The 14,485-nt window shown below is 41.6% G+C and overlaps 1 long non-coding RNA gene across 1 annotated transcript in view; it reads right to left on the reverse strand.

Moving 5' to 3' along the window:
- The window catches only part of LOC105609771 (uncharacterized), a 29,382-nt gene extending 19,001 nt beyond the window's left edge, over window positions 1-10,381 (reverse strand). The window contains exon 1 of the long non-coding RNA XR_001435029.3: window positions 10,216-10,381. This is a non-coding gene — a long non-coding RNA (uncharacterized LOC105609771). The remainder of the gene's footprint in view (window positions 1-10,215) is intronic.
- Window positions 10,382-14,485: the final 4,104 nt, after the last annotated feature.

A 14,485-nucleotide genomic window follows, 5' to 3' on the forward strand; every position in this document is an offset into this window, starting at 1 on the left:
GGGCTGCAGTCCATGAGATTGCAAAGAGTCTGGCATGACTGAAGCGACTTAGCATGCTCGCATACTGATGCTGCCACTGGACCAGCATCCTTTTTGAGGAGAGACCATCCCAGTCCCTTTCAGGATGGCCAGTTGGTCTCAGACGCTGAGAGCTCTTCTGTGTTCCTTCCAGCCTCCTTTTGCAAACTATGAATTAACTTTCTCATGGTAGGAAGCACCCTGCCCTGGGGAGGATATGCACTTCTGCCTTTTCTCAGGTTGTAATATAGATGATGTGTAGCAGGCTCAGTGCCTTCCTAAGCAACCACAGTGGGCCCAGGTGGAATCCTAGAACAATTTCCAGTGACATCTGAATCTGACTTTCCCAGGTGGGATAAGGCTTCAGGTTACTGGAAGCTTTATCTCCCCCAGGACACACAAGGCCCTTTTTAACTGGCTGCTGCTCCAGGTCTGACATGGGCCCTGTGTTCCAAACATACTAAAATATTCGAATCTCTCTGAACCAGCCGTGCACATTCATGACTCTGCCTCTGACACAACATCAGTCATTATCAACATCATCTCCAACTAAAACTCTGTGAGGTAGGTCATATTATCTGTAGTTTAAAATGAGGACCCTGAGGGACTCCCCTGGCAGTCCACTGGTTAAGACTCTGTGCTTCAAATGCAGGGGATGCAGGTTTGATCCCTGGTCGGAGAACTAAGGGGGCTTTCCAGGTGGCCATAGTAGTAAGGAATCCATTTGCCAATGCTGGAGACTTGAGATGGGGGTTTGATCCCTGGGTTGGGAACATCCCCAGGAGGAGGGCATGGTAGCCAATTCCAGTATTCTTGCCTGGAGAATTCCCATGGACAGAGGAGCCTGGTGGGCTACAGTCCATAGGGTCACAGAATCCAACACGATTGAATCAACCTAGCACGCATGCTAATAAACCTAAGAGCCTGCATGCTGTGAAGCCAAAAAAATAAAATGAGGCTGGTAAGAGTTAATTTCTTTGCCCAAACCTAACAAAGAAAGTGAGTGTGACCTAGAACTGCCTCTAGTGAATGACTTTTCCTGACAGCATCAGCTTGCCTTACTTCCTTGTAAAACCTGTTCTGACTACTTCAGGTATTAGGCATCCATTCCTTTATGTTTCCACTAAATCTTCAAACATTTTTCACCATAACAGTAACATATATTTATTATATAAAGTTGTGAGAGCTAAAAATTATTCCTCAATAGTATATCTATCCCTGGTGGCTCAGATGGTAAAGAATCTGCCTGCAATGCGGGAGACCTGGGTTCCATCCCTGGGTTGGGAAGATCCTCTGGAGAAGGGCATGGCAACCCACTCCAGTATTCTTGCCTGGAGAATCCCATGGACAGAGGAGCCTGGTGGGGTGCAATCCATAGGGTCTCAAAGAGTTGGACATGACTGAGTGACTAACACCTAACCAAATACCATCATGGTTATTTTTTAAAAACTATTTTTATCCTATTTTAAGTATTTTCATAACTATTCTTATAGATTTTAAAATATTGCTGTAATCACTATGTGTGCATTACTTGGGAGTCTACTTTTGGTGGGGGGCGCTGGTAATATTAGTGGAAACGTTTCCCTGTATTATTACAATACCTTTGCTTTCTCAGTTAGAATACTTTTGCTTTCTCAGTTAGAATACTTTTGGATCCAAGTTAACAACCATCTCAGAATGTCCTGAACAATAAGGAATGCGTCATAATCACTGCTATAACAAGAGCCACAGAAGTAGGGCAGGCTTCAGGCAGGCTATAATTTGAGTTTCTACTCTGTTTTTCTGCAGTTCTCTCCTATCTGCAGTTGCTCCACACTCCTGTCACGGGCTGACATTGTCCTCAGGGCCCCTCACATCAAAGCTGAGATAGCCTCTTCCTGGTTTGTGAAGGGGCTAAATGCTACCCTGATGATGGAATAAAGTTCCACTTTTAGGTCTGACTGGGTCAAACTTAAAAGCACTTGTAGGTCATGTGCTTTCCCCTGGACGTAGAATAATTGCTGGGGGAATCTAACTCTAACCTTAAGCCTGGGTTCTGAGCCAGTTACTGGCCATCCACTGAATGGGTGGCCACTGTGTTGATTAGGAATCTGCTTTTGGATTCTGGGATAAAGTCAGCTTGAGTCATCCGACTGCATGTATGAGGCAGGAACACCCAAAGAAAAACTGGGGCTTCTGTTAGAAAGGAACAAGGAGGGATGGACTATTCCTCTTTTATTTTTATGTTTGCTAATTTGATAGGGGAGAGTTCCTCATTGCTATTTTACCCTCCTGTCTGTTGTCTGTCCCCTTCATGCCTGCATGTGGCGCTTCCACATGAGATGGTGGTGCTTTCCTTGCTAGTCTCTGGACTTCTTATGGATTATGAGCTTCTTAAGGGTAAGGAATCTGTAACAGTAATACTTGCTCCCTCAATATTCAGAAGATGTATACATGTCAGTTGGATAAATGATTAAAGGAAAGAGTGAATGAGTGCAGTGCAGAATGCGCACTATGGCAGCCAGGATTAAGATAATGCAATGACCGTCGCTCAGTCGTGTCTGACTCTTTGTGACCCCATGGACTGAGGTACACAAGACTTCTGTGTCCATCACCAACTCCTGAAGCCCGCTCAAACTCATATCCATCGAGTCGGTGATGCCATCCAACCATCTCATCCTCTGTTGTCCCCTTCTCCCGCCTTCAGTTTTTCCCAGCATCAGGATCTTTTCAAATGAGTCAGTTCTTCGCATCAGGTGGCCAAAGTATTGGAGTTTCAGCTTCAGTATCAGTCCTTCCAGTGAATATTAAGGACTTTCCTTTAGGATTGACTGGTTTGATCTCCTTGCAGTCCAAGGGACTCTCAAGGGTCTTCTCCAATACCACAGTTCAAAAGCATCAATTCTTCTGCACTCAGCTTTCTTTATGGTCCAACTCTCACATCCATACATAATTACTGGAAAAACCATAGCTTTGACTAGATGGACCTTTGCCAGCAAAGTAATGTTTCTGCTTTTCATATGCTGTCTTGGTTGGTCATAACTTCTCTTCCAAGGAGCAAGTATCTTTTAATTTCATGGCTGCAGTCACCATCTGCAGTGATTTTGGAGCTCAAGAAAATAGTCTCTCACTGTTTCCATTGTTTCCGCATCTATTTGCCATAAAGTAATGGGGCCAGATGCCATGATCTTCATTTTTGGAATGTTGAGTTTTAAGTCAGCTTTTTCACTTTCCTTTATTTTCATCAAGAGGCTTTTGAGTTCCTCTTTACTTTCTGCCGTAAGTGTGGTGTCATCTGTATATCTGAGGTTACTGATATTTCTCCTGGCAATCTTGATTCCAGCTTGCGTTTCATCTAGCCTTGCATTTCACATGATGTACTCTGCATATAATAAGCAGGGTGACAATATACAGCCTTGACATACTCCTTTCCCAATCTGGAACCAGTCCATTGTTCCATGTCCGGTTGTAACTGTTGCTTCTTGACCTGTATACAGATTTCTCAGGAGGCAGGTAAGATGGTCTGGTATTCCCATCTCTTGAAGAATTTTCCACAGTTTGTTGTGATCCACACAATCAAGGCTTTGGCATAGTCATTAAAACAGAAGTAGGTGTTTTTCTGGAACTCTCTTGCTTTTTCTATAATCCAACATATGTCGGCAATTTGATCTTTGGTTCCTTTGCCTTTTCTAAATCCAGCTTGAACATCTGGAATTTCTCAGTTCACGTAGTGTTGAAGCCTGGCTTGGAGAACTTTGAGCATTACTTTGCCACTGTAGTCCACTAGGCTCTTCTGTCCATGGCATTCTCCAGGCAAGAATACTGGAGTGGTTTGCCATGCCCTCCTCCAGGGGATCTTCCCAGCCTAGGGATGGACCCAGGTATCCCACATTGCAGGCAGATTCTTGACCATCTGAGTCACCACGGAAGCCCGAGAATGCTGGAGTGGGTGGCCTATCGCTTCTCCAGGGGATCTTCCCAACCCAGGAATTGAACCAGGATGGCAACCCACTCCAGTATTCTTACCTAGAGAATCCCATGGATGGAGGAGCCTGGTGGGCTACAGTCCATGGGGTTGCAAAGAGTCGGACATGACTGAGCCACTTCACTCACTTCACACCTGCACTACAGGCAGATTCTTTACCAGCTGAGCTATCCGGGAAGTCCATGATTAAGATACAGAATGGTACTATAATGAAGAAGAGAGACAGGGATTCCTTGGTTTTTTTTTTTTCACCTAGCATTTATGAAAGTCTTATTCTGCGCTCCCTGCTGAGGTATACCACAGGGAGCAAGACAGATGATGGTTCTGCCTTCATGGAGCTTAGACGCTGATGGAAAGAGGAACATGGAAGGATGGGGTTGGTTTTACAAAGAGAACCACAGGGAGCTATGGAGCTGAAGGCTGCTCTGGGCTTTGTTCAGTTTGGGGCTGCTTCCCTTCTCTTTTTAGAATCGAGTCTGGCTCTGTCTTTCTAACAAGACAGGCAACTCAGGGCCCCCCACAGTAGAAAGCAAGCCACGGTTTTCACTGGTTCTCTGTTCCTGGTGACTCCAGTTTGTTGCTATTGTTATAAAGGCACTGCTTCGGATCTCTGGCTGAAGGTGGAGCTCTGCACATGTGCAGAAGGCTTTGAAGGGGAGCGTTGCCAACTGGGCAGACTGGAGAGACTGGGTTCAGCTGACAGGCTGCTGAGGAGTTACTGCCTGACTGCTGTGTGTGCGTGTGTGCGTGTGTGTGTGCTGCTGGTGTTCTGACCCTGCATTACTTCCCAAGGGTCCAGGGTAGTACCCCATCACACCTCCCCTCATTTAGGACATGGGGGAGGGGCAATATTTCTCTCCTGATGATTTAATGTGAAAAGCAAGCAAGCATGGTTTTTAAACCCAAACAGGCTTTTAATCGGGAATTTTTAGGTGTCACACACACTCCTACATAATGAGGGAGGGGAATGCCTTGCCTAAGGACAACTTACAAAGGTCACAGCCTGCCTTCTTTGAGAAGGAAATTCAGTGATTCTGTGAGGGCTTCAGAGAAATTCCGGCCCTGGGAGGTGCTTTCCCTTAGTTCCTCCAGAACAGGAACCCCACCTACTTTGGGAGAGGAGGGATTGCTTCTGCTTCATTTCAACAGAAATGACATTTGTGTTGAAATCCAAACGGTGAGCATGGCGTTTCCAAAACAAGGAGAGGGTTGGGGGGGTGGGCAGCATTCCAGGCAAGGAAACAGAGTGGAGGCTTTGAGGCCTCGGCAAGATCAACCCCAGGGCATTCTGGGAGCTGAAAATTTCCTGTTCGGTGTGCAGAGTGAAAAGAGGGCTGTATGTGAGTCTGCAGGGTAGGCAAGTGTGAGATCTTCTGTTACCTTGCAACAGTGTGGTAAATTTAGGACTCAGGCTAGGTCAGGAATTAATAGGTCAAGGAGGGACTTCCCTGGCTGTCCAGTGGTTAGGACTCAGTGCTTTCACTGCCGTGGGCCTGGGTTCGATTCCTGGTCAGGGAACTAAGATCCTTAAAGCCATAGATGTGGTCAAATAATAATAATAAATAAAATTTTAAAAATTTTAATTAAAAAATAAAACCAAGGTAAAGGAATCACTGGGCTAGTGTGGAAGGCCATCACCAGAATACTTTATGTGCATAATTCTTTTGCCTTTAAGGTTTCATTATGTAATTAATTGTTGTTGCAAAATAGATTCAGTTCCGTTCAGTTCAGTTCAGTCGCTCAGTCGTGTCCGACTCTTTGCAAAATAGATTAAAATTTAATTTTTATGCCATATTAGAAGATTGGCTTTTTAATCCAACATATTATTATACAAGTTTTCAAACAAGGAGAAGAATGGAAAGAATTGCCTATATTTGCTAGCTTTACTTTGTCATGTATCTATCCATCTAGCTATTCCTCTCACCACCCATCAATCCACCTTATTTTTTGATGCATATTAAAGCAGTTGGAGACATCAGTCAAGTTCATCCCTGGACACTTCAGTATGCATACCATTATCTAGAGTTTAATATTTGTTCATGGTTCTTTATATACGAACATCTGAAGTATTCCATTTGATGGGTGTTGATAAACATGTACATGAAAATTTGAAGTTTCAAAACAGGTACAACTTTTACCAAAAATTATCATATACTGTTATAAGGCTTTTATAGTATATACGAAGTGGTATAATATCAAGATAGATTTTGATACATTACGGAGAAGGCAATGGCAACCCACTCCAGTACTCTTGCCTGGCAAATCCCATGGATGGAGGAGCCTGGTAGGCTGCAGTCCATGGGGTCACTAGGAGTTGGACACGACTGAGCGACTTCACTTTCATTTTTCACTTTCATGCATTGGAGAAGGAATGGCAACCCACTCCAGTGTTCTTGCCTGGAGAATCCCAGGGACAGGGAAGCCTGGTGAGCTGCCATCTCTGGGGTTGTACAGAGTTGGACACAACAGAAGTGACTTAGCAGCAGCAGCAGCAGTAATCACTTAGAAAATATTACCTAAAGGGGAATTCCTGGGCAGTCCAGTAGTTAGGACTTGGTACTTTCACTGTCAAGGGTACAGGTTTGATCCCTGGTTGGGGAGCTAAGACCATGCCAAAAAAAAAAAAAAAAAAAAAGCTAAAAAGCCAATAGAAGGGATAAGCTAGTACACAAAAATTAACAACAATAACACACACACACACATACAAAAAAACCTCAACTCAAAAGAAGACCAAATTAAAAACAAATAGCAAAACAGGAGACTGAAATCTGCCTGTAACATGTGCATGCATATGTGCTAAGATGCTTCAGTCGTGTCTGGCTCTGTGTGACCCTATGGACTGGAGCCCACCAGGCTCCTCTGTCCATGGCATTCTCCAGGCAAGAATACTGGAGTGGGTTGCCATGCCCTCCTGCAGAGGATCTTCCCAACCCAGGGATCAAACCCATGTCTCCTATGTCTCATGCATTGGAAGACGGGTTCTTTACCAGTACTGCCACCCAGGAAGCCCCACCTATAACATAAATACCTCAAATTTGAAGGACAGAACTTTTCAATTAAAAGATAAAGATTGTCAGCCTGGATAAAAAGCAAGGCCCAACTATATTCTGTTTATAGGAGATGTACTTAAATACAGAGACATACATATACTTTTTTTTAACCTTCTTTAATTTTTAAGCTATTTCTCTATAGCATGCAAACACTAAGCATCAGAAAGCTAATATGTCTGTATTTCCACATATCAGGCGAAGTAAATTTAAAGACAAAGAGTATTTTCAGAAACCAAGAATGATATTGTAACAATAAAAGGTCAATCAATCAAGAAAACATAACAGTTCAAACTGTGTGATCAATTAATAGCAGAGCATCAAAGTATACGAAAGCAAAAACTGACAAGACAGAAATCGATCTGCAGTCATACTTGGAGGTTTTAAGACTTCTCTTTCAGGATGTGATGGAATAAATAGACAAAAATATCAGTGAGGATACAAAAGATTTGAACAGCATTCTTACCAACTTGACCTAACTGACATATTTAGATGATCCAAAAATTGCAGAGTACACATTCTTTACAAGTGTATATCAGACATTCACCAAGATATATTTTATGCTTCTGGGCCATATGTGAAATTTAAAAAGAAATACTATTTATGAAAGCAGCACAACAAAATACTAAAGAATGAACACATTTAACAAAAAATGTGCAAAACATCTACACTGAAAAATATAAATATTATAGAGAGAAATTAAAATCTAAATAGAGTAAAAATTGGAAACTGCTCATGATTAGAAGCCTTCATATTATCATGATGTTAATCATTCATAAACTGATCTAGAGTAAAAACCATCCAAATCAGAATCATGGCAGGGTCATTTAAAAAGAAATTTACAAGCTGATTTGTAAATTTTTCGTGAAATTTCAAAGGACAGAGAAAATGAGCTTTAAAAAGGACAAAGTTTGAGAACTTTGTCAAACTTGTCAAGTTGTCAGAATTTCCTGATTTCAAGAATTACTAAAAGGTTACAGTCGTCAAGATAGAGTGATGTTGGTGTAAATAGACCCATGCATGGAACAGAATAGAATCCAGAAGTAGACTGACATTTGTACAGTTGATTGGTTTTCAAAAAAGGTGTCAAGGGAATCCAGTGGGAAAAATGACAATCATGTTAATAACACATGTGACTGGAAGAACTAGATAATGTATGAAAAAAACTGTCATTGTATATAATCACATTCGTAGTATATATGTGTGACAAATTACAATTTTGAGCCTGTGTTATCCATGTCCTGGGAGATAAATTATGCACCTGTACTGCTATATCTCAAGCCACAGGAGTATTATTTATTATGAAAAAGTTGTTAAGGGGCTGCAATAACATTGAGGACACAAGGGGATAGTTTAGAAAATAGTTTCTAATTCATTAAATAATGCTTTATATCCTGGATGATATAATAAAAATGGCCTTTTGTTTTTACAGCAAGTTTAATCCCTCCCTATATTCGTAGTAGTAGGAGAAATTTCCAATTTCACTCATGACCAATGATATATATTTGTGAAACTCCTAGCTGGTTGGAGGGGCAGGGGCTATATCTGCAAAAATGAAATCTCATAAGCCAATAGCTGAAGACTTCTTTTAGATACTGGAAGAATCACATCCTTCATGTACATGGGAGGTGGCATTATTATTGTGACTAACAGAGGTTAATCAAAAGGAGAAGTTCCTGCCCTAACAAGCTGGAATGTAAATGTGATTGTGGGTGCTTCAGTTGTGTTTGACTCTTTGCAACCCTACGGACTGTAGCCAGCCAGCCTCCTCTGTCCATGAGATTCTCCAGGCAAGAATACTGGAGTGGGTTGTCATGCCATCCTCCAGGAATCTTCTCAACCCAGGGATGGAACTCACGTCTCTTAAACCTGCTGCATTGGTAGGCGCATTCTTTACCACTAGTGCCACCTGGGAAGCATGTAAATATGATTAAGTTTTGAAAACTTTTCCCTCCTACACTTTAAGAGGGGTTTCTTGAGGACAAAAGATGGGGCTTCTCTATGATTCTCACACTCACATCCATCAGGCTGTGTAATTAAATAAGGCCTGATACTCTTCAGGGAATTCCTCCAAAAGGGCCCATTGATTCTAGAGAATCAAGTTGTAGCTGGAGTAACTGCACACTTACTTTATTTTAATAATACAGGAAAGTCTCCCAGAGCTGGGGTCAAAAATGCTTTCACCATGGAAAGTATGTTCTTTCTCCCATACAGTGCTAGGCATGCATCATAAACTCTCCCTCTTATTTTCTTTCTTTTCTTCTATCTCTATAGTGTTTTCTCTTTTCATAGTCTGTGCAGGCAATGACACTTCCATTACTATACTGTCACCTGAAATGTTCAGATGACAGGAGGGTTGATCAGATTACATTTCTGTTTCGTTAAATAACAGGCCTGCAGATACATTTAGAACACTGTTCCTGCAGTTACTTTCTCAACTTCCCCACGAATGGCACCCATCATCTTTTAGGAAGGATTACTCTTGGAAGTGGGTCATCACAATCATTTTGTTTTTATTCTTAGTTTGATATTTCTGGAGCATGTACCAAAGGTCAGGCTAAGTGCTTTCCTTACATTATCTAGTATAACCCTTATGACACCTTTTCAAATAGATACTTTTATTTCCTCATTTTATGATTAACTTACTTTAGGACAGAGAGTTGGGTGGTGACAGAATTGGACCTCAAGCACAGATCTGAGCCCAGAAGAACAAGCTCTTATAAACTTACAGTGCTCAGAGGAATGCATAATTCTGATCTTACCCCAAACCCCAGATACCTGTCTGTAACTCCCTGTATTTTTACTATCAACCAGTTTCCTAGTGTGGGTAGAAAAACTGTACTAGGCTGCATGGGGTGAAATAAAGCAAAACACAAGGAATCGTCTTGCTTTTGGAGAACTTCTAATCTAGCTAAGCTCCAGTTAAGCAGTTGTTTTCCATTTAAGATGCACACGAGGATCATCTGCAAAACTTTAACAAATACCGATACAGAAATTTGATTTAACTGATGTAGGGGGAGGTCTGAGCATCAGGATTTTAAAAACTTCTTAGGTGATTTGAAGGTGCAGCCAAGGTTGACAACCACCTAGTTTGAATAACAACAACAACAACAAAACCACATAAAATAACATTAAAACCACTACAATGTACAACATGATATATTCTTAAATGTATTTATTCCTTACCTTATTCCACAAAGGATATGACATGGCTAAACAAATTATTCGGTACAGAACAAATCCCACTGAAGGGCACAGGGTTCCAGGTGCCTGTTAAATAGGCCATCAAAGGGGCCAGGACGCATGAGGTCAGCAGAGAAATAATTTAAGTACAGTTTATTTTTTGGTTTGCAAGGCAGCAGTGGCAGGTTTTAGGAGAAATAGTCCTTAGAAAACAGTGATTGGTCCAGGTACTGTTTCTAGGTGGTTGATTGGTCCAAGAACAGTTTCCAGGGAGTTGATTGGTCTGGAAGCTGTTTCCACACTGTCAGGCCAGTAGATTGCCTTGTCTCCAAGGGTTACTCAATCTACAAAGTGATAACAGGCCTCAGAAGCTTGTGTGAAATGATAATATTTTTTCTCATTACAGAGGCTTGTTGAAAAAAATGCCAGTATCTGAGGGATGACTCATAGGCACATTTCATTGCTCCAACTTCCTTAAGGGCTATGAATTGCTCGCACAGCACCAGCTTCCTAAATTACTTGTTTCGCAAGTCGTGGAGTGGCCAGAGCTATTTCATGAAAAATTTCCAGCCATTAAAAGGGCAACATTGAACTATTCAGTGCAATCCAGTTGGAATATTTCCTGTCTTTTCTTTCTCCTTCTCAATTGTTGTTGAGAAGTTAATATCAGTAGGGAAAAACAGGTACCCTATAAAATGATGATGTAATAACAAAGCTAAGAAAAAGGATTAAGTCACTGTGCTTCTATAGTCTTAATATTGAATCATTTTTATTTTTGCATATTTTTATTCTAACCTAAGGTCAATATTATTTGGATGATAACATGTACAATTTAAGGCCTGACTATCTAATCATATTTTTTTAATGGTGCTATCAGTTTCTTTATTTTAGAGTGCTTTAACAAGTTCCTCTAAAGTATGATGTCATAACATGTTTTATGAGTAAATTTTGTAGTTTTAGTTTTAGGTTCAGTGAATACTTTTGAGTGGCATTCACACACAGGCTGGACAGTTATTTTACATAATTATCTTATTTTTAAAATAACAACAATAAGCATTGATGGAAGGCCACATGGTAGCAAGCTCTGTTCTAAGGACAGACAATATAGCTGGGGAAAAAAAAACAGACAAAAATTTTCTTACTCTGGGAGGAAAAGATAGACAATTACAACCCTGACTGACACAAAATGCTTCTGTGCTCCACGTGGTTACACATATTAACTCATTTCATTTCTCTTACCAATCCCAGGAAGTAGATACTATCAGCAACTCCATTATATAGGAGAGGGAGAGAGTGCACAGAGAGGTTAACTTGCTGAAGTTCACACGTTAGTGAGTATTGAGCTGGAATTTATGGTGCCACACGCTCCATGCTTAAGTGCTATTTTCTGTCTCTCTGTAATTAGCTTATTTATACTTATTCTATTGACGTAAGGTAGCACACGTTTCCCTCTTTCTTTCTGAAGTATTTTCAATTTTTAGTTCAAATATTTACCACTTCTCTATAAAGGTATTAAATTAGTGCTTTAGAGAAAACTGTCCAATTACAGGATGCCTACTGTAGGCCTGGTACTTTACTGACTTGATGAAACTAAAGTGAAATGTTTTGTTTGGTGTATTTGCAAAAATTTTCCTTCAAAATAAAATGGCAACTAGAAAAGATCTGTAGCCTCAAACTAGGAAATGAGTTAATGAGGTGGGTTCCAACTTTCTCTGCACATTGGAATCACCTGAAGAAATTTTTAGACTATACTGATACCTGGGTCTCACATCCAGGGATTCTGGTTCAGTTGGTCTGGGGTGAGTTCAGGCATTAGTACTTTGCGAATACGGTAAAATGGCAATGTGACAGAATGTGTAAAAGCCAGACATTTAAAATAATCGTCATTGTTAAAAAGCAGGAATTTGAATCAGATTGATCTGGATTAAATCACACATCTGCCACTCATCAGCTGTGTGATTACAGGCAAGTTTCTGTAGGGGAGGAAAAAAATTCTCCATTCTCTTAGGGGCTACAACTGGGCCTAAGAATTAAACTGACATAAGACATAGTATCAGAGGGAAAAGTGTACAGATTTTAATCAAATTTTTCAAGAGAAGGACAACCCAAAGAAGTGATCAAAGTAAGAAGCGTTTGTAGCTTTTAGTCAAAGAAACGATAACTTTTGCAGAAATGACCAAACAAAGGGGCTGGGCTGGGGCAGAGCGTCATGGGGAAGTGACTAGGAGACTCATGAGGGGAATTCGTGGAAGAGAAGGGTTATTTCAGTATGTTTGTACAGACTGATTGTACATTTCAGTATCGACTCCCCGTCTCTGGGGACAAGGATGTTCTCTTCCTGGTACAGTGAGGGCAACTTCCTCCTGGGAAACTTTGTTCTTTTTTTAGGTAGAAAAGGGAAGATCGGAGAACCTTTCAGAGAGGAACTGTTTCTCAACTCCTTCAGCTCAAAATGACCATCATACCAAAACAACGTATTTTGGGATGGCGTATCCTGAACGCCTTCATGTCTCTATCTCTCTACACCTTTCTTTCCTCATCTGTAAAGTGGGAAGAATCGTCCACCTCTCAGAGCAGTTGTAAGAATTCAAGAGCATACACATTACCATCATTTTCACAGACCTGGCGCAAAGCGTGGGTCTCATCAGCAGTTCCTCTTAGCTGTCCATGCATTACTTCACTTGGCAAATAATTGCTGAGCATCCACCATGCTCCCCCTGGAGAAGGAAATGGCAACCCACTCCAGTGATCTTGCCTGGAGAATTCCGTGGACAGAGGAGCCTGGCAGGCTACAGTCCATGTAGTTGCAAAGAGTCAGGCATGACCGAGAAACTAGCATTCACCATGTTCCAGGCGCTGGAGAGGCAGCGTTGAGAAGAATGGATAAGAGGCTAGTCCTCCGAGCACTACTTTGGATTGTTTCTTAGCATTAATTACATGTCCTTAATCTCATGGTCCTTATACTACTCTACCCTGTACTAGGTCATCTGAACGTGAGGCCCCATCTTTACCTGCTCTCAGAGAGCTTCCTCCATCAGTGGTCCCTTCTTCTCTTTACTGGCTCTTTACCGTATTCATTCATTTGTTGAATCTCAGTTCAGCAAGCAAATGGCTTGTGGAATCCTAGTTCCCCAACCAGGGATTAAACCCAGTGGTGAAAGCACGGAGTTCTAACTACTGTACTGCCAGGGAATTCCCTGTCATATTCATTTAAAGGCAATCACTTAATCTTTCATGTTAAAAAAAAAATCTCTGAATCAGGGATTTGGGGCTGCAAGTTACCCAACAGTTCTGCCTTCATCCTTGGTTGGTTTGCTTAGCAGGAAAGTGTAGATACTGTCTGGACTCACTGCCTCCGCTCCCCAGACTGCTCCATCTCTTCTTATTTCCATCCAGAACACTGTGGTCAGGCTCCATCACTCTACAGGTATTATTCTCACCAAGGTCACTCCCTTTTAAAACTGTTCAGTGGCTCCATATTTACCTTCGGATGAAGTCCAAACTGTTTAAAATGGCATGTGGTCCTTTCTAGCCTTCTCTCCCTTTTTTGCCTGTACTCCTCTCCCCTGCCTGCTGCTCCCACCCCCCGCAGTGAGTTCCCACCCACAGGACTGCTAGGAATTCCCTAGAAGCATCATACAACCTGTAGGCAGTGATGTTCTGAAGGGGATTTTTAGTCGCTTGTGAGTTTGGTGTGCATCTCCCAATTATGTGTTCAGTGATGTCCTGTTGGTTGCCTAAAATCAGCCATGGTGGGAGTATTTATATCAAGGAAATTGGCAAAATCCACAAATTTGGGCCTTCTCACCTACTCCTAGAGAGATGGCTATTAAAAATCTATCATATAGCATTGCTTCTAGGACTGTGTATATATGTTTTCCTCTCTACTCCAGCTTGGCTCAGCTTAAATGTCTCTTTTGAAAGCGTCTCCTGACTCTTCAAGATTGGAATAGATGCCCTTCTCTATGATTCTATGGAAACCTGGGACCTTGTCACCCTGCATTGTGGCACTTATCATACTGATTTTTTCGGTATCCTATATGGATGTGAGAGTTGGACCATAAAGAAGGCAGAGTGCCGAAGAATTGATGTGTCTAACTGCGGTGTTGGAGAAGATTCTTGAGAGTCCCTTAAACAGCAAAGAGATCAAACCAGTCCATCCTACAGGAAATCAACCCTGAATATTCATTGGAAGGACTGATGCTGAAGCTCCAAAACTTTGGCCACCTGATGCGAAGAACTGACTCATTTGAAAAGACTCTGATGCTGGGAA

Source organism: Ovis aries, chromosome 8 (assembly GCF_016772045.2).
Source record: "Ovis aries strain OAR_USU_Benz2616 breed Rambouillet chromosome 8, ARS-UI_Ramb_v3.0, whole genome shotgun sequence".
Classification (NCBI taxonomy): domain Eukaryota; kingdom Metazoa; phylum Chordata; class Mammalia; order Artiodactyla; family Bovidae; genus Ovis; species Ovis aries.